The sequence below is a fragment of the Oryctolagus cuniculus genome, chromosome 2 (genome assembly GCF_964237555.1).
Source record: "Oryctolagus cuniculus chromosome 2, mOryCun1.1, whole genome shotgun sequence".
In the NCBI taxonomy this organism is placed as follows: domain Eukaryota; kingdom Metazoa; phylum Chordata; class Mammalia; order Lagomorpha; family Leporidae; genus Oryctolagus; species Oryctolagus cuniculus.
This window is the reverse complement of record NC_091433.1, coordinates 3634245-3657005: the sequence shown is the minus strand read 5'-3', so window position 1 is coordinate 3657005 and position 22761 is coordinate 3634245. Positions and strand designations below refer to the sequence as shown.

At 61.8% G+C, this 22761-nt stretch overlaps 1 protein-coding gene and 1 long non-coding RNA gene across 8 annotated transcripts in view; one reads left to right on the top strand and one right to left on the bottom strand.

The window, feature by feature from the left end:
- The window catches only part of JAKMIP1 (janus kinase and microtubule interacting protein 1), a 136424-nt gene extending 122885 nt beyond the window's left edge, over positions 1-13539 (bottom strand). For 4 of the 7 annotated variants that reach the window (XM_070068033.1, XM_070068025.1, XM_070068032.1 and 1 more), the window contains exon 1: positions 13251-13539. The gene's annotated coding sequence lies outside the window, so the exon portion shown is untranslated. Of the gene's footprint in view, positions 1-12639; positions 12772-13250 lie in introns of those variants that run through there. The other 3 variants (XM_070068034.1, XM_070068036.1, XM_070068027.1) reach the window with 2 other exon arrangements.
- An 84-nt stretch (positions 13540-13623) lies between these two features.
- Positions 13624-22413, top strand: LOC138848429 (uncharacterized). Its single transcript, XR_011386187.1, has 3 exons — positions 13624-13922; positions 14615-14816; positions 15426-22413. It is a non-coding gene; the product is annotated as an uncharacterized lncRNA (long non-coding RNA).
- The last annotated feature ends 348 nt before the right edge of the window (positions 22414-22761 follow it).

Sequence of the window (22761 nt, the reverse complement as noted above, 5' to 3'; positions counted from 1 at the left end):
CCATGCAGCACGCGGCCCTCACCGATGCCAGCCCCGCACTCTTCGAAGTCCTAGGCCCCGGCGCTCGGATACAAGAACACCTCTGTTCTCTGCCAGCCAGTCTCGGGGTTTGGCTCTCGCAACAGGGAGCAGACACAGCCTCTCCCGTCCTCCCCAGCGGAAGGGGTCCTGAGACCACCAGGCAAGCGGCTCATGGACATGCCACAGGTGCACATGGGGCTCGCGCCGCCTAACAACGCCCCCACAACAAGGCGGCCAGCGCAGGAGGCGGCGGCTGTGCAGCCTGCGGGGAACCCCCAGGTTTTCTAAGTTAATGTCGTGAAGCAGCACTGGGCTCTCACTGGCTGACTGTCACATCCGTCGCCGTCTTGGTCTCCATACGGCCGCCCGCAGGGTGGCTTCATGGGTAAAAAATGGTTTGTTGATTTTGAAAACGCTTCACTTTGCAGAGGGGGGAACAGACCCAAAACTGTTCTGTGGGTCCCGTCCCCACCCAGTGGGCGGCAGCCAGGCACCTGTCACACAGCAGGCACCCCCCAAATGCCCTGGGCGGGCAGGACCCCATGAGGCAGCACAGCTGTTAACAGCGGGTGCCCCCCTTCCTGCTTTCCAGAAGCAAGGCAGCCCCTCCCCCATCACAAGCCGGAGAGCGGAGAGCGTGGGGAGACAGCGGTGCCCTCCTCCTTCCACAAGACAATAGGGAAGCCATGCACACCCCTCCCCTGAGCAGTCAGGTGCCCCCCGCCCCCACGTGCACCTGTAAACTCAGCAAAACAGCAGAGGTGACTCCTGCCCGTGGAAGGGAGCCGACCAGGTTCTAGAAAGATCACACTAAGGCTGTAAGGTCAATACGGCCTCCCAGCCTGCCCTGGGGCATGGGGTATGGGGTCTCTGATCCAGACCAGGTGGCAGTTCCAAAGTGCCTCTGGGTGGTGCTCCGAGGCCACCGTCTGTGACCTGTCCATGACACGCCCATGTTCTAGACACTCCCCGGTGGCCCACACACAGCGTCCCTAAGTCCCCTACTGATCAACACTATATTGACAAATAGCTACAGACAACAACTCGACAGTACACCGGGCAGCCTCCCCTTTGCCTCGAGGGGCGGCCGAGTTAAACTGCTACCCAATAAAAGAGAGGAGAGGAGGAATGAGGCCCAGACCCCGCCTTCAGAGCTGTCCCGGCCACGGTGAAGGTGCGATGGACAAGACCACCGCCCTGGTTAGGGCTACGGGAAGCAGAAGGCAGAAGCTATGGCTAGGACTGCCCAGGTCCCAAGGTCGTGAAGGTCGTCGGGCTGAGGGGAGGGGAGGGGAGGGGAGGGGCAGCTGGGCAGACCCCTGGAGCTCTCGGGGCAAAGACAGCCCAGACGGGCAGGATGCAGAGAGAGAGGGCGAGGCAGGGCGAGGCAGAGGACGGGCAGCACGGGCAGACGCTTGGGAGCCGCCAACACCACCGCGGTGAGGAGGAGTCCGAGGGGTGAGGAGAGACGCAGGGTGAGAGGGAAGGAGAAGGCGTGGGCCGCAGACGTGCTGGGCGAGAAGGCAGCTGGGTGGCTCCACGGCAGGCATCAGGCTGCCCCTGCTGACCCCTAATTTCACTGCCCTGTGATCAGAGAGTGCGCGCTGTCTCTGGCCCCTGCTTTGCATTTGACTGACCACACGTGGTCTGTCCCGGAGACTCAGGTGCACCCGAGATGAACGTGAACCCTGACGGTGGTGGTGGAGTGTCCCACAGAAGCCTGCGAGGTCTGCCTGGTGCACGGTGCTGGCCAAGTGTCCTACTTCCTGTTCAACTCCTCTAGTTATCCTACCCATGTGGACACACGTCTTTGAATTATCTACCGCTCCCACTTTTTTAAAGATTTGATTTCTTTGAGAGAGAGAGAGAGAGAGAGAGAGAGAGCGCACATCTTCCATCTGCTGGTTCACTCCCCAAACAGTGGCAATGGCCAGGGCTGGGCCAAGTGGAAGGCAGAGCCTAGAACTCCAGGCAGGCCTCCCACATTGCTGGCAGGGACGCAGGTTCCGGGGTCATCTTCCACTGCTTTCCCAGGAGCCTCAGCAGGGAACTGCATCGGCTATGGAGCAGCCAGGACTTGAACCAGTGCTCTGATACAGGATGCTGGCACCGCAGGCGGCGGCCTAACCTGCCTAACCCACAACGCCAGCCCTGCTCCCTTCACTCTGTCACTGTTGGCGCCGTGTCATCAGGTGCACGTATTCTGTGACTGTGATATATTACTGAGGGTTGACCCTTTTACCACCATGTTGCTGCTTCTCTTAATAACATTTGTTGGAAAGTCCGGTATACCCCGGCTTTCTAATGGTTGCTGTTTGCATGCTATGTCTTGTCCCCCCCTTTTACAATCCATCGATTTCCATCTTTGAATCTAAAGTGTCTCCCAAAGACAGTCCTCTGGTCTGAATGTTAACGTGCCCTCCTCCCAAGTTCATGTGCCGAAACCAAGTCACCAAAGCCATGGCATTCAGAGCTGGGGCCTTTGGGAGGTGATTAGGTCACGAGGGCAGAGCCCTGAGGAAGGGGCCTGATAGATACCCTTATGTAAGAGCCCCCGGAGGGCCGGCCTGCTCCCCGCGGCTGCGTGAGGACACAGCAGGTGCCCCCTGTGAGGAGGCGGGCTGCGTCAGCTGGGGCCTTGCTCCTGGGCTCCCCAGCCCCCCAGAACTGTGAGCAGGGAACTGCTGTGGTCTGGAAGCTGGCGGCTGAGGTATTTTTCACAGCAGCTCACGCTAAGACAACACTGTCAGCCCACCGATCTTATCCACCTGACGGTATCTGCCTTTCGTCCGGATGACGTAATCCGTTCACGCTGAGCGTTGCTGCTGACAAAGTTGGGCTGACATCTGCACGTCACACGTGACTTTCCACGCGTCTATCTCTTCCGTGCCCTCTTCCTCCTCCGTTGCTGTGCACTGAGCGGATCGGGCACGCTTTGGCATGGTGACTTCAGAAGGCCACTTTTTTATTTAGACAGCAAAATGACCTCTCGGATCATTTTAACTTCCTTAAACGGCTCATTCTCAGATCAATCCTGATTTCCTTTTCTCTCTGGTTCCAATAAGCAGTAGCAAATCAATTATTCATTCAGTAGTCACAAGACATCATCTTCGAAAATGCCCATGGCCAGCTTCCCAGGCTGGAGGAGCTGAGGTCCACAACTTGCCCTCCCCACAGGGAGGCGGGACAGGGCCAGGATAGCTGGGGGCTCCCTCTCGTGACACGTGGTGACAGCTCGGTGCTTTGGACCAATCTGGAGAAGGATGGGCGGGTACCACAGCAAAACGCCAGGGCACTGCTCTCCAGACACCTGGCCCGGGTGCTGAGGAAGCTGTGACCAGCACGCGTCCTTCATGCACCTGCCGTCGGGAACAGAGCAGACGCCGTCCCCAGGGGTTCAGCCCACGTCCCTGCCTGAGAGCAAGTCAACACCACCCCACCCCTGCCCTGGCCAAGGCTCCTTGCCACTTGATCCCAAAAAAGGGACGCTACAACCCAGCAGCCTGTCGAGGCTAAAATCCCAAATTTACGAGTGATGCTGTGAGTTTAGGGCCCCTGAGGCTTGAGGCGCCCCTCCCCCACCTTCTGCCTTCAGTCTGAAGCACACTGGTGTTTAGCCACCGCTGTAGAAAACTCAGGGCTCCAGATCACCCGCGCCCTCCCAGGCTTGGCGTGTCCTAGGCAACCGTGATGTTTCCAAGGACAGAAAGGAGGAGAGAGAGACGGAGAGGAGAGGAGAGGGAGGGAGGGACTTCATGCCAGTACAGTGCTAGTGGCCCGATGCTTTCAGCAGATTAGGCACAACGTGGGGGCAGCCAAGCCCTTTGTCTGCTTGGCAAAAAGAAGCTAGTGGAGCCCCGGGCCAGGGAGCCAGGAAGGCCCCGGGACGTGCCACAGAAACCCAATTACCACCGGGCCTAATGAGCTCGCTCAGCCAGCTGCCCCGGCCCAGCGACACAGCCCTGCCAACTCCCCAGGAGAAGGTCTGTCGTCCAAAGCACATTCCCAGGGTGCAGCTGGGAGAGAGAGAGAAGCCAGGACGATCGAACATGGGGCAGGAAAAAGAAAAAGCCCTTCCGTGGGTGGAATACGGCCTGCGTTCTGAAGGCCCTCTCTGCGGCTGTGTTCTAAGGAGGGGCATCCCCGTGTGCGGAAAGACAGGGAGCCTGCTCCACGGGCTTCAGAAACGTCGTGCCCAGCAGAGCCGGGGGCGTCCGACCGCGGCACCGGGGTCTGAGGCTCAGACAGCCGCCCGTCACTGGCCGTGGCTGCTGCACAGAAGGGCGACGCTGATGGAGGGCGGGGTGGAGCCAATGCTAGCAACAGAGGACACCCCGTGCCCTGGAGAGGCTCCCCTCGGCACTGGCCAGCACCACGGAGACGCGAGGCTAATGGCAACTCTGCTGACCACCTGCCAAGCCCGGCCCTGGGCATCCTGGCCTGCATACAACACTCTGTCCGGGGGCAGTTAGACAAGCCACTGGCAGCTCAGTACATGCATCCACAGCGTCACGGATGCATGGGGCAGTGGGCACCCTGGGGACACCCCTGGCCCAGCCTGGGGAGGGAGGGGTGCCGTCGGGGATGGTTTTCTGGACAAGGTTCGTGATGGAGGACGTTTGCCAGGTGCATGGGCCAAGGAAAGGCAACAGACAGATCCGTCAGAGGCAGCCACGCTCACACGGCCTGGCCGGGTCACGAAGAGCCGGGGGAGGGTGGCGCTGGACACAGGCCCCGCGGCAGGCAATGGCCAGACGGGCGGCAGGCAGGAGGGGCACGTGCCACGCCCCAGTGACTTCATCCACACCACCCGCAATTGTAGAGTAAGCAAGGGTCTGTCCTCGGGCCCAGGGTACGCGGCAGACGTGGCATCAAGGCAGGCCTGGACTGCGGTGGGGGAGATGGCAGGCAAGGGCCGGGCCGAGGGGGCAGTGCTCCGGCGAGGGGCACAGGGTACAATCCATGGGGTGGAAACAGACGCACAGAGTGAACCGGTCACCAGAGGGAAGCAAATGAACGGATCATGTCACTTTTCGTGACAAGAGCAGCAAACATGTACTCACTGAACAAAAACCCGTCCTGTGCTACATGTCCATGAACCGCAATCCTCCAGTTCTGTCGCACAGGTGACCTCTGACCTCGACATCCCCCCCCCCCCCGGAGAGCCAGAGCTGCAGTGAGCCCCACCACTGCCACTGCCACCCGTGTGACCTCTCACAGCCATGCAGGGTGCGGGCGGTCCAGGGCCATAGACTGGAGAGGAAGTCCCGCCGCCCTGGCTTCCACCTGTGAGCAGAGCCCGCCTCCCGCCCCACAACCCTGCAGGCAGCACCACGGGGATGGCAGGGCTCGCTGACCCCCGCAAAACCCGGGACAAAGCCCTTCTGGTGCACCTGCACGCACGGCACGCTCGCACCCCGTGGCAGCCAGGGGTAACCCCAGGACACCAGAGCTCCCAGAGTAAAAATGGTCTCTCTCCATCACGGATGGACTACAAACTCAAGCACAGGCCCCTCCCGGGCCAAGGGGAAAGCAGTGGCCTGGGGCCAGGGCCGGGGCCGGGGCCGGGGCGGGTGGGGGGTCCCAAGCACAGGGCGGAGCACAGGGGTAAGGGGCTCTCCTGGCCACGCCGAGAACCAGCAGCCAGGGACCAACAGCAGCCAGACCTGGTGCTGGGAGGGACCTCCTGGACTCAGAGCCAGGGAGAATGACCCTCAAGTTCAAACCCTCAAATCCTGGGGAGAGAACAGAAGGCTGGAGCCACTGAGTGGAAGCAAGTCCAAGTGCAGTCTCAAGACTCCCAGGCCGAGCCAAGTGACCGCGTGGTGGCCAGCTGTGCCCACCACCGGTGCTCCACAGTTGAACAGGTGGGCTCTGGGAGGTCCCTGGTGTGGCTGCACAGCAGCCCCCTGGGGACACAGAGAACCAGGCTTTGGAGCCTGGCTTGCTCTTGGACCTTAGACTGTGCGCGTGGATCGTAAGCTGCCGTGGACGGAGACCCTGCTACTTCTTTTCCTAACCCCCCCAAGATGCACCCATGAACTTGGGGGTCTGTCAACTGTTTACAGAGGAGAAACTGAAGCATGGACAACCTGGCTGCCTTGCCAGGGGTCACAGGTGTCCCAGCGGCAGAGCTGGGGGCGGGGAGCCCCAGGTGCCCCCACAGTCTGAGCCCCCAGCCCACGGCAGCACTGGCCACAGGAACGCAATCTGGACCCCTGTGTCGTCCGAATTTTCCAGGAGCCATGTCAAAAGCAAAAGCAGAGGGCCAGCGCCGCAGCTCACTAGGCTAATCCTCCGCCTTGCGGCGCCGGCACACCGGGTTCTAGTCCTGGTCGGGGCGCCAGATTCTGTCCCGGTTGCTCCTCTTCCAGGCCAGCTCTCTGCTGTGGCCCGGGAGTGCAGTGGAGGATGGCCCAAGTGCTTGGACCCTGCACCCCATGGGAGACCAGGAGAAGCACCTGGCTCCTGCCTTCGGATCAGCGCAGTGCACCGGCCGCGGCAGCCATTGGAGGGTGAACCAATGGCAAAGGAAGACCTTTCTCTCTGTCTCTCTCTCTCACTGTCCACTCTGCCTGTCAAAAAAAAAAAAAAAAAAAAGCAAAAGCAGAAAGAACAAGTGAGTTTTCTTCATTTAGGCCGACGAGTACGTAGCCAACGTGTAATCAACGTTAAAACTACTGCTGAGAGCAGGGGCGGGCACTGTGGAGTGGCAGGTTAGGCAGCCACTAGGGACAACGGCATCCCGTGTTAGCCGCCTGCAGCCAAGTCCCGCCTCTGCTCTGCTAACGCACACCTGGGAGGCAGCAGTGATGGCTCAGATCCTGGGGTCCCTGGCATTCACAAGAGAGACGCAGGTGGAGTTTCTGGCTCCTGGCTTCAGCCTGGCCCAGCCACCTGGGGAGTGAACCAGCAAATGAAGATCAGTCTCTCGATGTCTCTCCCTCACTGTGTTTTGAATAAAATAAATAAATCTTTTAAAAAAATAATTACTGAGATCATTTACATACATTCTTCATAGAAAGTTTTTGAAATCCAGGGTACATTTTCTTTTTTCTAAAACATTTATTTATTTTGAAAGTTACAGAAAGAGAGAGAGAAAGGGAAGAGAGACCTTCCATCTACTGGTTCACTCCCCAGATGGCCACAATGGCCAGGGCTGGGCCAGGCTGAAGCCAGGGGCCAGGAGTTTCATCCGGGTCTCCCACATGGGTGCCAGGGCTCCCACGTGGGTGCCAGGGCCCAAGCACTCAAGGGGCCATCCTCTGCTGCTTTCCCAGGCACATTAGCGGGGAGCTGGATGGGAAGTGGAGCAGCCAGGACTCGAACCGGCGCCCAAACAGGACACCAGCACTGCAGGGTGCATTTTCTCCTCAGCCCGTCTCAGCAGACAGCCACGTTTCAGTGCTCAAAGCCCCCCTGGCGGTGGCCCCCACAACCGAACACCTGGGCTCCAGGCGGTGCCCGGCTACCTCGGGGCAGCGTGAGAGTCGCCCAACAGTAGGGAAGTCACACACAGGCATGATGACCATGATTCCTACAACCAACACCAGCAGCAGCCCCGGGCAACAGACACCCGCCACGCTCCGTCAGCGCACTGGGCTGTGTGCACGCATCTTACGTCACAGACACCAGTCCCAAGGCAGGGACGTGCTCTGTCACAGAAGGGCAGAGCAACGGCCGGAAGCCCAGAAGGTGACACCTCGTGCCCTCATCACACAGGATCAAAGTCACTTCCGATCTGCTGATTCTCTTCAGAGCTCCCTGGGCTGGTCAGAGATCTCCCCAGAAGGGGACATTTAAGCAGAGGCACGAAGGATGGAGAAAAGCCAACCAGGGGCAGGGAGGAACACTCAGGACGGCAAACACAACGCTCCGAGGAGGGGAGAGTCCCGCGCGCTCCAGGAAGGGGCAGAGGGCAGCCAGGGCCCCTGCATGGTGCCAACGCCTCCCTCGGCTGTGGGCTCGGCCCCCCGCGCCACCTCTCCTGCCTGGGGGCACCCCCGTGCTCTTGTGGGGAGAACGAGGAGCCACGAAACTAGTCTGCTGGTTTCCAAGAGCAAGTCAAGGCTGGAAGCGCCCAGTGCGGGGCCAACCAGGACGCGCTCACTGCTGACAGGCCGGTGCACGGATGCACGGGTACGCAGGGGGCAGGGCAGAAGGGAAGGTCAGTCCTCTCCATGTTGTTTCAAACACCAGTCACCCCGCAAAAAGGTGTGAGTGACCAGATCCCAGTCAGCACGGGAATGGGCACACACAGGCCGTGGGACACTCTCCAGCCATGAAAAGCAATGCAGTCCTCACACATGACGAACCCTAGGACGCGAGGCCAAGGGCAGGGCGCCAGCCACAAAGAGCCACGTACTGTATGGCCCTGCTCAGATGAGGCAGGCAGAGCAGGCACCCACAGGCGGCACAGGTGAGCGGGCTGGGGCTGAGGAGGGGCGAGGAGGGGCGAGGAGGGGCGAGGAGGGGCGAGGAGGGGCTCACGGCCACATGGTCTCCTCTGGGAGTAATGAAGGCGTTTCGGAACAAGACAGAGAGAAGGGTCACCTAACACAGAACGGACTGAATGCTACTGCACTGGTACTTCACAATCGCTAAGTTTATGCTATGTGAATACTGTCCTGTTTAAAAAAAAAAAAACTTATTTTATTTCATTCATTTGAAAGGCAGGTATAGGGCTGGCTTTGTGGCACAGCAGGTAAAGCCACCACCTGCAGCGCCAGCATCCCACATGGGTACCAGCTCCAGTCCTGGCTGCTCCACTTCCAATCCTGCTTCCTGATAATGCGCCTGGGAAAGCAGTGGAAGATGGTCCAAGTCCTCGGGGCCCTGCACCCACGTGGGAGACCCAGAAGGAGCTCCTGGCTCTTAGCCTCAGATCAGCACAGCTCCGGCTGTTGCAGCCACTTGGGGACTGAACCAGCAAATGGAAGACCTCTCTCTCTCTCTCTCTCTCTCTCTCTCTCTTTCTGCCTCTCCTTCTCTCTGTGTGTAATTCTGCCTTTCAAATAAATAAATAAATCTTATAAAAAAAAAAGTGACAGAACAGGAAGAGAGGTTTCAGGCTCCAAGAAGTGGAAAGCTATGCCCCCGCCACTCCTCACCTCCACGTCAGCGACTCATAGTCCTCACAGGAAGTGGGACACCCCCTCCAGCCCTGAGGAAGGGACTGGGGCCAGGCCCAACCTTCACACCCAAAATGCAGAGAGCATCCCTGAGACCAGCGAGCCTGGCCAGGCGTCCCCCCGGCCTGGCACAGGCCTGAGCATTACTGCCACAACGAGCTCCCCCGGCCGTACCCATGAGGGGCACACAGGACCCTTTCATGCCCGGAAGTGGCCCTCGAGCCACCTCAGGCCCCAGGAGCGAGAAGAGCAGGCTGCCCACACCGGCACAGTGTCCAGAGCCTCCACAGCCAGGCCAGCAGCTGCAGGGCGCCACGGGTCCCAAGGACGCTTCCTTGGGCCACACAGAGCGGAGCCAGCTAACCCAGCAGCAGACTGCGTGTGGCTGCCCGAGGGACTGCCCACTGCACGACAGTAGCCGCTGCCCCCTGTGCTCCCACATCCTCACAGCCAAGTGAGTTCCAGGGACGGGGCTCGGGGTCAACCTCACACCCCAAACAAGGAAACTGAGGCACGCAGGGTTCTGGGACGAGATCAGGTGGCGATCAGCAGAGGCGACATTCAGAGCCAAGGCTGACGTCCAAGCTGCCCCGCCAAACCACACGGTCGCTGGCGTCTGCTCTAGGAAACGCCCACCAGACGGCATGGGGTGCTGAGCTGAGGACACGGCCTCTGGTTTGGGACGGTGGAGAAGTTCCAGAGGCAGGGCTGGGGCCGCTTGCCCGACAATATGAAGATACTAATGCCCTTGAACGGGACACTTAGAGTCGATATCTGAGCCACCGTTAAAAATCCACTGTATACATCTTAAATAAAACATCTCATTGCCAGTGCTAGGTGGTGAAGGACTTGTCAACAATTTTTGACAACAGATATACACACCACATCCTACGAACACAGTAAAATTCAATCAGATGCTAATAAAAATATAAACCTCCCAGGGAAATAAAAGTGAACTTCTTGGCTTCGATTCCCGCTCTGGAAATTCCAGGCTGTGTGGCCCCAGGCAGGCTTCACAGCCTCCCTGTGCCCACCCATAAACAGGAAGTGCAGGTGCACCTCCTCCGGGACTCAATGAGCTCATGACAGAGGGGACAGAGGGGACAGAGGGTTTGGCTCGGCAGGTGTCTGCCACAACGCCTGATCCTGCCACAGACCACAGCACCCAAACAGGCACGGCTGTGTTCCAATAAAACTTTATTTATAAAAGCCCCTGGCACTTGGTAAGTGCTTCACAAAACGCCAACCGTTACAACCAAGAGAGTGCACTTACGTCGCTTTCCTTCTACAGACATATAAGACAGTGAAGCAAACACCAAGGCTGAGGCAAGAGCAGAGGCCCCACCCCACCTTGCCGGACCCCCACCCTACCCTGCCCGGCTCCTCCTCCCAGCCGCGGGGAGCGGGTTACCACCTGCCCTCTCCTACTGACTGGGTCCCTGGAATCTGCCCCTTCGCATCTCCTCCCACGGCAGCCCCACCCTGCTATCCCCCATCCCTGCACTTGTGCACTTGGCCTTGGAAAAGCACAACAAAAGAAACACTTTCTGAAGGCTCGCAGGGTAAGAGCCCGGGCCCCAAGGCCCCACCGCCGGCCAGCGCCGGGGCCCTGCTCTGAGCCTCTATGACAGCTGTGCCCGTCCCGGGCTTCCGCGGAGAGCACCGGGGGCCCCTGGGGACTTCCTCACAGGGGTCCTGCAGGAAGCTCACTGCTCCACGGCAGGGGTCGGCGAGCCTCAGGGGCAGCACGTGCAGGGTGTGCCACCCCCCACTCCGACAGCACCCCCCCTTGCCAGGTGCCATCCACAGCAGGCGTGGGAGGCCAGCAACAACAGCCACTCTCCTGTGACCCATCCCCAGTGTGCAGACAGCAGGAGCTGAGCAGAGAGGCCAAGGGACTCGCCCAGGGTCACAGAGCCAGCGCCTCCAGCCCACCCGGCCCCACACTGCTCAGTCACCCTGCCTGTGACATCAACGATGGTGACTGCCCCACTGTGAACCAGAAAGGACAAAAAAGGCCTCCGACCCGGGCATCCATCTAGACAAGGCTAAAGCTCAGCTTCTCACAGCTCAGGGACCTCACCTGTGACCGCCACGCAGGCGGCCCGGCCAGAGACACCACGGCCCCCACGCCCACAGGAAGTGGAGGCTGAGAGGCCAACCCTCCTAACCACGACAACACAGACGGAAGGGACAGGACCCAGGGAGTACGGCTTCAGAAGCCCAGCGGGCTGGGTCCCCGGAGAACTGGGGTGTGCCCAGTGACCCCCAATCTCTCCCACGGGGCGCCCACATTAGTGGGAAAGCCCAGGTGGCGGCACCTGCCCAGTGAGGGTGGAGGGTCAGGGTCCACACAGGAGCCCAGGTAGGGTGGCTCAGAGCCTGCAGAGCAGCCAGGGGCTGCTGGCCAGTTAGCCTTGGAAATGGTGTCTCCACCACGCGCCCCCAGCGCCACAACGCCCCTGCACACCCAGAGAGCAGGGCTCGAGCCCGCCACCTCCCCTGGGCAGGCCGAGGGGAGCCTCCGGCAGTGGTGGGGCCGGCGTGACCACTTCCCCAGGAAGACAGAGCCCCAGCCACGTGGGGCCGTTTCTCAGACCTCACGGTGGCCCTGTCTGGGTGGGCAAGACCTGCTTAAGGTGGCCCTGTCTGGGTGGGCAAGACCTGCTTAAGGGAACAGCGCGCAGTGTGCTGTGTTTATGTGCAAGGTTCTGAGGGTGCAGAGAGACAGCCGGCCAGCAGAGAAGACATGGAGAACGGGCCCCACGGGAGAACAGGAGTTCACACGGGGGGGGGGGTGTAGATGCGGCCTAGGGGACACAGGCACCACCTGTGGCTGAGACAGGTGCGGGCCGGGGCGGGCGGGGGAGGGGCAGGAAGCCAGCATCGAGGTGTGGGGGCAGTAGGCGCCACCGTGGGGTGAGAGGGAGGACCGTGTCACCCTCTCCCGGTGACTGTCACCGCAGCCCTGAGCCAAGCAGGTGCAAGAGCCTGCGCGACAAAGCATGGGAGTGGGAGTGCGAGGTGCACCATGGGGCTTCCCAGAGCCCTGCACCCTGCCAGGCCAGGACCCTGCCGGGACGGGGGGGCTCCCGACCACCCCTCCTTCAGCCCATCTCAGCAAACCCACAGCCCAGGGAGCAGGGCCAGCCGCACCCCACCTCCGCGGGTCCCTCTGATGCAGGGCTAGGACCCCCCGCGCTTGCTCTTCTGGTCCGGAGGCAAAGGCCTTGCCAAGGTAAGCACGCAGCGCACCCAGCTCTGCCGGACAGGGAAGCTCAGGGCCAGGGCTCCCCTTGACCTTGGGCTAGAGGAGCTGCCCAGATAAAGGTTGTTCCTGAGAGGGAACGGCGCAACCAAAGGCCAAGGACAGCGCGCCGAGAGTGCGCAGGCTGGCCCAGGGCCGAGGCCGGCCCGGCGCTCCGCGGCGCACCGGGAAGGGGGTCCTCCCAGCGCGGAAGGCCCCAGCCTGGCGAGGGGCGTCTACCTGGGTGACACAGCAGGGAGGAAGCGGTGATGGCTGGCGGGGAGGCCGCGGGCCCGAACGCGGGGCGCACGGCAAGGCGCCGCAGGGAGGTGGGCACCCGCCTTTCTTCGCGCCGCGCCGGCCTCCGCCCCGGCGCGCACGTGGGCGGAGCAGCGCGGGGAGGTGCGGGGGACCGCCCGCAGCCTCGCCCTGCCGACCCCCGCCGGCACCGCGCAGCGCTGGCCTCCGCCCTGGGGGCCACCGCGGCGGGGTCCCGGGACTCGGCGCGCCCGGCCGGCCGGCCACACCCCCGCGCCACTCCCGGGAGCCACGGGCGGGGTCCCCTGCCGCCGCGGGGCCCGGGGGGGGGGGGCAACGGGGAGCAGAGTGGAGGCTGGGCGGGGTGAGGAGGGGGCTGGGGGCGGGAAGGGAGGGGGCGTCGACGACGCGCGGGGGTGGGGGATGGGAAGGGGAGGCGGACACCGGGATGGGTGGATCAGAGGGGACGCGACGGCTGTCAGACACGAAGGGGGCGGGGGCGGCCGGGGTCGCCGCGGCCCCCTCGCCACCCCCGCTCTGCGGTCCTCTCCGGCCCGGGCGCGCCCCCCGCCCCCCGGCGCACCTGTACCCACCTGCTCGGCGCTCGGGCCCGAGCCGGGCGGCAGCAGCGGGCGTGGCGGGCGCAGTCCCGCGCCGCATCCTCCGGCCGCCCCCTCCCCGCCCCGAGCTCACGCCGCCGCCCCCTTAGGAGGGACGAGACGGAGCAGAAATGAATGAATGGATGCGGAAAACCGTGGGAAAGCAACGGAGGGGGCCGGGCTCGGCGGGACGGGGGTCGAGCGCCGCGGCCCCGGGACCGAGCTCGGCGCGGGCGCCCGGCGCGTGCCGCACGCTCGCGGCTGCAGCTCCCGCGGCCCCGGCGCCCGGCTCCAGGCAGGCCCCGCCCCACCCCCGGGGCGCCCCTCCGATTGGCCCGGCCTCCCGCCAGTCAGGGAGGGCCGCCCCGCCCCGCCCGAGGCCGGCGCCGGGAGCGGCTCTGCCTGCGAGAAGGGGGCGCGGGCGGCCCGAGCGTGCGCACTGCGCCCGCGGCCCCCAGTCCGCCCGCGTCCGCCGGCGAGCAGCCCCCGGTGATGGGGAGGGGAGGGCCTTGCAGGCTGGGGTCTGGGCTGGCCGTGTCGGGAGCTGTCCCTGCCCGCAGGGCGCCCGCGCGTGTGCCGGGGGAGCGGGGAGGCCGGCGACCGCGGTGCCGGTTCCCCCTCTGTGCCGAGGAGCAGTCTGAAGGTCAGAGGTTAAAGGTGGCGGAGGTGAGGCGGGTGGCGGAGTCCACGCCTGCGCCGGGCGTCTGCATCCCGGGGCTGGCCACGGGCCGAGAACCGCGGAGGCTGCGGGAGGAGGTGGGCCTGGCCGGGCGCGCGTGCGTGTGGCCGGGGCGGCCGGCAGGTCCCCGTGAGCACCTGCAGCGCCCCAGGGCTCCGGCCCGGCCGCGGCCCGCGCGGCTCTTGCCCTCTGGCGAGGAAGCGGGAGGGAACGGCGTGCAGGACGCAGTTTGAATGCGGGGAGGGGGCGCGTTTGAGACCTTGAGAAAGAGCGGGGCGGGGGCGGGCAGGCCCCCTGGGCCGTGGGAATCCCGAGGCTGGCGTTGACACGGGGGACGCACGGCCTGGGCGGTGGTCCAGGGCCCGGCGCGGGCTCAGGGTGCCAGCTGGGATTCGCGGTGTGTGCGGGGGCGGTGACAGTCACACCCGGGCCTCCCCGCACGCGCAGAGCTGTCCGTCAGGAACCGGGGCTGCGGGCTGAGCGCCCACGGTCCGGCCAGCAGTGTGGAGGGTGCGTGTATCCATTCATCCATTCATTCATTCCATTTAAAAGAGAGAGAGACCTCCTGTTCACTGGGTCACTCCCCAGATACCCCCAACTGCCAGGAACCCCATCCAGGTCTCCCGTGTGGGTGGCAGGGACCCAAGGACTTGGACGTCACCTGCCCCCCCCCCGCCAGGGTGCGCATGAGCAGGAAGCTGGAATCGGCACCCTGGGATGGGATGTGGGGGTCCCGTTGCCAGACCAAACGCCTGCCCCCGTGGCGTCTAAAGCGTCCACCCTGAGAGCCCGGCCCCTGTCCTCGGCTGCAGCTCGTCAGACGGGAGGGGACAGGCAGCCCCCCCCCCGCGCGCGCGCGCGCGCGCTGACCGAGACGCTGGGTAAGGATGCCCCGGCTGCCGTGGGGGATGGGCTGAGGGAGCTGGGGGAGCGGAGGGCCCACTCTGGTGAGAGGGGAAGAGGGGGACCGGGAGGCCCAGGGGGTGCAGCTGGGGGGCCTTGCTCATGGCTCGGGCTTGGGCGAGAAGGCGGCATCGGGGACGCAGCCAGGTGGCAGGGGCTGAGTTGCGACCTCCCGAGCACCGGTGTGTGTGAGAGCCCCCCCCCCCCAAGGGTTCTCAGTGCCCGCAGATGTCATTCATCAGATGAGCCCTGGTGCAGTGGGTCGGGCCCCAGGCCAGTCTCTGACGGGCGTCCTTGTCCCCGGGGGAAGCTGGACACAGACACCTGCAGCCCTGAGGGCGGCGGCTAACCTGGGAGGGGCCTGGGATGTCCAGCAGCAGCCAGCGCTGGGGCTCGTCCATCCCAGCACCTGCTGGTGACCCTGGCCTCTAGCTGACAGAGCCGAAACAGCGGCTGGCTGTTGCTTAAAGCACTCCGCCTGTGTGTTTCCATACAGGTGTATCGGTGAAGGATTGTGTTTGACTACAGTAATCCTGATCGCTATACAGCAGCTTAAATGCTTTAAATTTTTTTTCTCACCTAACCAGAAGCCCACTCGCAGGCCGCCCCTCACTTTATCCATCCTCCTCAGCCTGTGATTAACTTCTTCCTGCTGTCCTCATGGTAACAGTACAGCTGCCTCTGCCCCTCTATCCCATCACTGTTCCAGTCAAGGAGAGGAAAGGGCAAAAGACACTCCCCGGCTGAGTGAGTGTCCTCTGACTGCTACCTGGAAAGTCTCCAGCTGCCTTTGTCTCATTGGCCAGAACAGTGTCACAGGCCAGCCCTGGCTTAGGAGGAGGCAGCAAATTTAAAAGAAAAAAAAAAAAAAAGCCACTCAGAGAGTACACATTGGTGCCTGAAATAAAACGAGGTCCATTCATGCAGAAAAGAGGAAGAGGGGACCGGGGACAGACGGCGATCCATGGCCCAGGGCTCGTAGGACCTGAAGCTTCCACAGTGGAGGGACCTCCTTCAGAATAAAAAATGGCGAATACAAAATCTGCTGCAAGAGGGAACACGTACGATCACCAATGCAGGGCGCATTTGCGATGCTTCGGGCTGACAGACCTCACAAGCATTGCCAAGTCCAGGAGGAGGCAGTGTTCTCCCTGTGATTTTGCTCATTGTCGTGGTGACTGGAGACTGGACTGTTTCCAGCGGAGGTGACTGGACCAGCGCTTCCTAGACCTCGGTGCCATCCCGGCCCCGGGGAAGCACACGAGAAACGCAGATGGGGTGGCATCGGGTGAAGTGACCGCTCGGGGTGCTGCCGGCCTGTATCAGAGCGCCTGGGTTCCAGTCCCAGCTCGCCTGTCCACTCCAGCCCCTGCTAACAAGCACCCTGGGAGGCAGCAGCTGAGGGCTCAAGGACTTGGGTCCTGGACACCCACGTGGGAGACCTGAGTTCACTTCCTGTCTCCTGGCTTCCACCTGCCCCAGCCCTGTCCGCTGTAGGCACTGGGGAGTGAACCAACAAATAGGCACTTCTCTCTCTCTCTCTCTCTGCCTTTCTGTCTTTCAAATAAATTTTTTAAAAATTTTTGGAGAAAGCTGCCGACGACAGGGCCTCCTCTTCTGCCTCCCCGGGATTGAGGCCCAGGAATCGGCATTTTACCGAGTGCCTCCTGTGATCCCGACGCCTGTCCAGGTCCAGGGACGTGCCGGGTTGGACAGCTCCGGGGTGCTGAATTGCTCAGCAGGTCTGCAAATCGCATCATCTGCAGTCAGGAGAATCACGTGTTAGCCCCCACGTCTCTTCCTCTGCCCACACGTACCAGACACCCGGACACACATTCCCGGCCTGCTGCCCGGGGCGGGGCACAGTGGAGGGGCCGGCTGTCCTGGAGGCCACGGCGCCTGCTCGGCGAGCAGTGTCGACCTTCACGGGCTGGCTCAGAGCCAGGCTGCCATACCCCCCGATTCCAAACCGAGACCGCCCCAGTCGACTTCCCCAAGTGCCCTTGGCCAGGCCTCGGCTCCCCCAGTGACAGCACTGTGCCCCCCACCCACATGCTGAAGTCCTGACCCCAGCCCCCCAGATGTGACTGTGCTTGGAGGCGGGGCTTTCAGTGGGCGGAGGCGGGTTAAAGAGGTCAGGGGTGGGTGTGTGTCCCAGGGAGAAGGCGTTGTCGCAAGCCGGAGAGAGAGGCCTCAGGAGGAGCCAGCCCTGCCCACACCTTGAACTTGGACCCCCGGCCCTCCTGGTGGCGAGACAGCACCACTGCTGCCCCGACCGTGTGCTGGCGGCCCCCACGGCTGGTCCAGCCACCCGCAGAGGAAATGCTCCCAGATGCACAGCCACCGGGGCTCCAAGCCCGCGCCCTCAGGCCTCAGAAGGGACTGCAGCTTCCGCTTCCCACGGCTCCATCTCTGCTGCCTCTAAGCCTATGACAGCGCCCTCGGTAGGGAACTGCCCTGCGAGGCAGGTGCCGCCGGACCCTTAGAGCTGGGGCCCCGGGAGTAAGGTGTGGGCTTGTGAGGGAGCCAGGGTCCGTCTGTGTCCCAAGCTGCTCCCCCTGACCCCGCGTCCCTGGGGCTGTGTTCCCAGGCCTGCAAGCCCCAGGGAGCTGTGTTCCCACTCAACACAGAGCAGGTGCCCCTGCCAGGTAGCTGCGAGGGCACGCTCATCAGAGTCCGGTTCCTGCGGTGAACGGGACACAGTGGAGAGTGGGCCAGGCCGCCTGATCGAGGCGGGCTCTGCCCGGCTTGGGCGTGGCCCTCGACATTACTGAGCCCGTAATTTCCTCTCCTGTAAAAGGGAGCTTACAACGGAGAAACCCCCTGGGCTGGGGCTGTCATTGAGCTGGTCAATATGCATATTCGGTTTCCAGAGCTAGCAATCTTGCATGTGTTTTCCAGGCTGCTGGAATAAACTGGCACAATGCAGCAGATTAAAACCACACAGTTCTGCAGGGGGGAGTCTGAAATCAGGCAGCCGCTCCGGAGGGTCTGGGGGATGGACCCTTGCCGGCCCCAAGCTCTCCTTGGCTGGGAGCCACATCGCTGCCCTCCCAGGGCCTCCTCTGCCCCCGCCATCCTTGGCAGAGACACTTGACACAGGGCTGGGAGTTCCCCAGAGTCCCGGATGAGCCCCTCCCAAGAGCGTGGACTCTGGCATCCTCGGAGGTTGTTTTGCAAAGACCACCCCCCATGGCGCAGGCTCCCACGTGGGGTACCTTAGTCACCACGGAGCATGGAACGGGGCCGGCTCTGGGCACAAGGGGTCTCCCTCGGGGCAGCTAGCCTTTCGTAGCTAAGAGGAGAAGGTGCGAGAAAGGGAAAGAGCAAGAAAGTCCCAGGGAGAGAGAACAGTGGCGTGCACACCCTGAGCTTAGATTGGCCTTCCCACTGCGAGGGAGCCGGAGGAAGGGCGTGAGCCGTGGGATTAGAGATCCCGTGAGTACGTGTGATTCTGCCAACACGGCGGGCATGCACTGTGTGCCGCGGCTGTCTCGGCACCGGAACCCACATGGATACAGCTGCTTCTGCCCACCAGGGCTCAGAGGCCAGCAGGAGAGAGACGAGAGCATGGGGCCGTGGAAGTGCGGAGGAAGGAGGTCCCGAGACAGCTGGGGGAGTCCAGACAGGCTTCCTGGAGGAGGACGCACTTGAGCCAGATGGGCTAAGGAAGGAGGAAGCAGGCATCGCCGGCAGCCTGGCAGGTCTGGGGGTTTCTACCCGCGGCCCCTTGCGGTCAGGGCAGGCTGAGGAGCCGGGCGGGGCCCAGTCACACTGCAGGGAGTGGAGCTTGGACAGTGCAAGGCACCACACTGGCATCGCACAGAGGCTGGGTGGCAACCTGGAGATGGGGGGCTGTGGAACCCGACAAGACGGGGCCGGCGTGGTGGTGCCAGGGGCAAAGCTACCACTTGCGACACCGAACATCGCGTATCAGAGCGCCAGTTTGAATCTCCACTTCACTTCCCATCCAGCTCCCGCTAATGCACCTGGGAAGGCGGAGGAAGATGGCCCGAGTGCTGGGGCCCCTGCTCCCACATGGGAGACCGGGATGGAGTTCCCAGCTCCTGGCTTCAGCCTGGCCATTTGGGGACTGGAACAGCAGATGGAAGATCTCTCTCGGTCATTCTGCTTTTCAAATACACAAATTGACACAGACAGACAGAAATGGAGGAGACGAGGAAGCTGAAGGCAGGAACTGGGCAGTTGGAGGCGCGGCCACAGAAGAGGGGGCGGGGCAGCGGGCTGTGCCTGGGGCAGGAGCAGTACAGTAACTGCCAGCAGGCGCCCAGAGGGGCACCCACAAGAAGTGGCTGAACGGACCCTCACCACGGCCAGGTAAACCCTGCCCAGGGCCACTGCCCGGCTCCAGGGTGGACCAGCACGTCCTGAACAACGAGGGCGTTTGTTGAGCGCCTGTGTGTGCCAAGGCTGGGCAGAGCTTCCGGTACAGTAACTCACTGCAACCCCACCTTATCCTCGAAACTGACAAGCACAAGGCTCGGGAACCGGCCCGAGGTCGCCAGGGCACTGCGCTCTGCCGCCTTGGCGCCTCCTGTGCGGCCGGAACCCGCTTCCGTGCCCTTGGGAAGGAGCAAAGGGGAAGCCACAGGCGCCCAGGGGGCAGAGGGACCCAGAAACGCCAGTGCTGGGCCAGGACCGGGGAGCGCCGGCTCTGTCACTGGCTCAGCTGCGATTGAGTGGCACGTGTCCCTGGGACAGACCCCCTCGCCACTCGGCCATGCCCTGTCCCTGCCAGTCTGGGGCTGGGATTCTGTTTCAAGCACCTGCTCCCGGTGTCTGCAGCTTCCGCATCTTCCTCTGAACAGTGGGAAGGTCAGGACACCACGGGCTGCCTGGGCCACAGAAGGGCTCGGCTGAGCACAGACTTGGTTGAACGCTGCCAGGCTCCAAGATAGGGACGCTTCCTTCTTCACCCCCTGCGGCAGACACAGTGTCACTCCCATTTTCTGGAAGAGACGATGGAGGCTTGGCCACGGTGGGCCACTGGGCCACGTTCACCCAGACTCACAGGATCCAGAAACGACCCCCGTTTGTTCTCCATCCACTCATCTTCAAATCCAACAAGGCGGGGCTTCTGTGCAGTGGAGAAGACTGTACGATTCTGTTTATACAGCTCTAGTGAGCGGCAAATTAGAGGGATGGAGAACAGATCCGGGGTCGCCAGGAGCTGGGGCAGACAGGAGGAAGAAGGCCAGGGCACCCTTGGTTGGGCTGTTCTGGATCTTAGCACAGGGGACCAAAACCTGCACATGGGACGAAGGGCATAGAACACAGACCTGGTTCATGTCACGCCGGGGAAATCCGAGTCAGGTGGCTGGATTATATCCACGGGACTACTGCACGGTAGTTTTGCAAAATGTCACTGTTGGAGGGTGCCAAGGGAAGGGTATGTGGGGATTTCTTAGAACCACGTGCTGTAAGAATCCGCACGGAGGGACTGGCGTCGTGGCGCAGGGGTGAAGCTGCCACCTGCAGCACCAGCATCCGTATCAGGTGCCAGTTCAAGTCTCGGCTGCTCCACCCCGCCAGCGGGAGGTAGAAAAGGACAAAGCAAGGCCCCCAGGACTCCAAGAAGGAGCACTTTTTCAAGATTTTTGTTTATGTATTTGAAAGGCAGATCTACAGAGAGAGAGAAAGAGAGAATCTCTGGCCATCCATCCACTGGCCCACTCCCCAAATGGCCAAAATAGCCGGGGCTGGGCCAGCCCAAAGCCAGGAGCCAAGAACCTCTTCTGAGTCTCCCATGCGGGTGAAGAGGCCCAAGCACTTGGGCCATCCTCTGGTGCTTTCCCAGGCCATGAGCAGGGGGCTGGATCAGAAGTGGAGCAGCCGGGTCTCGAGCCCATACCCATAGGGAGTGCCGGCATTGCAAACAGCGGCTTCACCTGCTACGCCACAGCGCCAGCCCGAAAGAGCTCATTTTCTGAGTGACACCTTTATCCCGACGCTACCCCTTCTGACTCCAGCGTCACGTCGCCCACCATCCTCATCCTCAGAGCCGAGCTCATTTGGGTTGATTTCTCCCTAAACGGGAGTGTGTAACAGGCAAATATACATGGGGGCTTCGGAGTCACTGATTTACAGAATGAACCCACCCTCAGTGCACCGTGCTGCTCCTCGCTGTCCACACTCACCAACACCCCCCGAAAACACCCCCCCGTGCCGGCCGGGGTCTCATCCCTCCTGCGAGGAGGCCACTCTGCGGCAGGCACAGCTCCCCAGACGTCCAGGCTGTCGGCGCCAGCCTAGAACAGGTGCTCAGGGACGCAGGCCTGTCTCCGAGGACAGGGGTCCCTGGACGGCAACTGCTGGCTTGAACTTCAACGTTTAGGACCAGCTGCTGGGTTTGTGCACAGATTGCCTGCCTCGGACTCTGGCCACAGCACCCTCTGCCTCGCTGCGTGTCTCCCACCTTCCCACCGTGAACCCACGCTGCGGAAGGTGGCGAATGCTGTCTCGCTGACCGCTGGAAGGGGCTGCACCCTTGCTGTTCCAGTCTGCATTTCCTTAATAACAAATTGTCCCTCCCATATCCAGGCGTATACCTGTCCCGTCTCGTATCCGGGTACACACCTGTAGATTGTATCTTGAATATGCCTTCCAGTGCGTTTTTGGTCCTTGTCTCTCCCTAGCCTCTGCCCATTTCTAGTTGCGGATTTTTGCTTTGCCCATTTTCGGAGCTGTGTCTGAGCTCCACCTCCACGCACTTGTTCCAGGTGGAGCTTCATCTCTATACTTTGTAGCACCTTCTCCCACACAAGCACCGGTTCTCTGGGACACACACTCACACCTCTTCCCTTGGTCTCCCAGACGGGGAGATTGCCCGTGCACCCTCTAGACTTTCTCGGCGGTATAAGAAAGCTTGGTTTTATTTGATGGCTTTTTATGCAGTCCTTATTGATGGTGCAAAGATGTTTCAGATGATCTGCCTGATCACACACGTGAGGCCGCAGAATGCCTGTAGGTAGCAGTCTTCCGTCGCCTGCCAATACTTTTTGTAGGAGATAGTGTAGGTTTTATTTGTAGCTTGTACCTTTTTGAAAGCTCAATGAGAGGGCTTCTCAGAACATCAGCCGCCTTGAAAAAGAAAAGGCGTCACACCAAAGACAGCGAGATTACGTTGTGCCAGAGGCCCTGCCCAGACCGGACCGGGAAGCCCCCTGGACAGGAATCGTTGGTCACCCTTCCTGAGAGCAGGGGCTGGCGAGGCACAGACTCCGCCCTCTACTTAGTGAGCAGGGACTGGGTGTCCCCAGGGCACATCACTTCCAGAGGTTGCTGTACCCGAGGAATAACTCAGAACTCTGATGATGATAACAGACTAGCATTCCAGCTAAGAACTGCAGCACGAGGCTGGCGCCGCGGCTCACTAGGCTAATCCTCCGCCTAGCGGCGCCAGCACACCAGGTTCTAGTCCCGGTTGGGGCGCCGGATTCTGTCCCGGTTGCCCCTCTTCCAGGCCAGCTCTCTGCTGTGGCCAGGGAGTGCAGTGGAGGATGGCCCAAGTGCTTGGGCCCTGCACCCCATGGGAGACCAGGAGAAGCACCTGACTCCTGCCTTCAGATCAGCGTGGTGTGCCGGCCGCGGCAGCCATTGGAGGGTGAACCAACGGCAAAGGAAGACCTTTCTCTGTCTCTCTCTCTCACTGTCCACTCTGCCTGTCAAAAAAAAAAAAAAAAAGAACTGCAGCGCGAGCCGAGTCGCACGGGCCTGTCCCTGACGTAGCTGTGACTCTCGGGTGTGTCTGTATCCTTTCCCTAAGTTCATATGCATAGCATCACGCCTAGACGTCTTCCTCCACCTGTTCCTTTTTATTTAATATCAGTTTTTTTTAAAGTTTGTCCATTTCAGTATCTGGGGCTGAGCTGTGAGCACACCTTCTCATTTTTCTATTTAACC